This window comes from Phodopus roborovskii, unplaced genomic scaffold, assembly GCF_943737965.1.
Source record: "Phodopus roborovskii unplaced genomic scaffold, PHOROB, whole genome shotgun sequence".
NCBI classification, from domain to species: Eukaryota; Metazoa; Chordata; class Mammalia; order Rodentia; family Cricetidae; genus Phodopus; species Phodopus roborovskii.
In genome coordinates, this window is record NW_026126443.1 from 3982115 (window position 1) to 3984413 (window position 2299).

A 2299-nucleotide genomic window follows, 5' to 3' on the forward strand; every position below is an offset into this window, starting at 1 on the left:
GGAAGTTTTACCTCACTGGGGATTACAAATTGCACCTGAAAAAATGCAAAATGGAGAATCTATCAACTACTTAGGATATAAAATAGGTCTACACAAAATTAGACCACAAAAAGTACAGATCAGAAGAGATCGCTACCAGACTCTTAATGATCTTCAAAAATTACTAGGAGAGATTTCTCAACTGCAAACCATTATTGGAGTAGAAGGGCATGATTTGAGAAACCTGAAAATGGCCCTAAAAGGAATACTATCAGCTGAAGCTAGGAAAGAATTATAATGGGTAGAAAAGAGGATACTAGAAGCACATGTGGACCGTGTGGATCCAAACCTAGACTGTATTCTGGTTATATTAGCATATAGAGAATATCCTTCAGGGATTTTGATGCAGAGAGAAGATATCATATTAGAATGGATATTCCTACCACATAAACAGAATAAAAAACTAAAAACATATATAGAAAAGGTCTCTGACTTGATTATAAATATAAATTAAGACTTCGTCAGCTAATAGGAAGGGATCCAGCAGAAATTATGGTACCTTTAACTAATGAGGAAATTTCCTCCTTATGGAAAGATAACAAATATTGGCAGAGAGCTTGCAGTAACTTTTTGGGAACGATTAGCAACAACTATCCCAAAACTGAGAGAATCAAATTCATAAAGAAAACGATTTGGATCCTTCCACACATTATAAGAAAAACACCTATTTCTGGAGTTCATACATTCTACACTGATGCAAACAAATCAGGTAAGTCAGGATATAAATCAGGAAAAATTAGCAAAGTGGTTCAAAGCCCTTACAATTCTGTACAAAAGGCAGAATCATATGCCATTCTCATGGTACATAAGGATTTTAAAGAACCCCTCAATATATTTACTGACTCTCAATACGCAGAGAGAGTCGTTTTACACATTGAGACTGCAGAATTTATTCCTGACAATACAGAATTAACTTCATTGTTTATACAATTACAAGATACTATCAGAAAGAGGACTCATCCTATATATATAACTCACATCAGATCCCATACGGGTCTGTCAGGTCCTCTAGTACAAGGCAATGATGAAATTGATCGTTTATTGATAGGAAGTATGCTAGTACCCTCAGAGTTTCATAAGAAACACCACATGAACAGCAAATGTTTAAAAAAGGATTTTTCTATCACTTGGGAACAAGCCAAGGAAATAGTAAGGAAATATCCTACTTGCTCATTCTATAACCAAACTCCTTTACCACCAGGTAGTAACCCTAAAGGTATAAATAGGAATGAAATATGGCAAATGGATGTGTTTCATTTTGCAGAATTTGGAAAATTAAAATATGTACATCACACTATAGATACATTTTCAGGGTTTCAATGGGCTACTGCTTTGAGCTCTGAAAAGGCTGATTCTGTTATCACACACCTATTAGAGGTAATGGCCATTATGGGCATACCTGCACAAATAAAAACTGACAATGCTCCAGCATATGTCTCCAGCAAGTTGAAACAGTTTTTTGAGTATTACAAGATAAAGCACATAACTGGTATACCCCACAATCCTACAGGACAAGCAGTGGTTGAGAGATCCAATCGTACTTTAAAAGAAATGCTCCATAAACAGGCAGGAGGAACCAAGACACCCAAACACAGATTACATAATGCTTTATTAACATTAAACTTTCTTAATGCTGATGAAAAAGGAAAAACAGCTGCAGAAAGACACTGAACAATAGAATAAAACTTCTGAACTAAATCAGCCAGTGTACTTCAAGGATGTACTGACCTCAGAATGGAAAGCAGGATATGTGTTACGTTGGGGTAGGGGTTTTGCATTTGTATCTACAGGAGAAGAAAAACTATGGATACCATCTAAGTTAATCAAGATCCGAGTTGAACAAGAGAAACATCTTAATGAAGAGAAATGACAAGTCATCCAACAAATTAGGTCCCATGAGGTGTGTGGAGACCTCTCAAAGGTAGGGGAAGTATTCTGTTCTTGTTCTTACAGGAAAACAGAGAAAACATATCATCAAACAGCCAAAAGACACTGAACATGTAGGTACCTACAGAAGAGAAGACAGCTCTTCAGAAACAATCACTTAATGAAGCGGAATCTGATATATGGTAAAAAAAAAAATATTTAATTGTAGTAAACTATTTCTATACAGAAATCTATTTCTCTCTACTATCTAGTATTCCTGAAGTCCCAATTTATGTAAACCAATGCTGGCTTTGGAGTTGGATTTGGCTTTCCTTCTCTAAATTCAAGCATGTTGTTAAAATTAAATTCATGGTTTCTGCCTTAAATCAAGAAG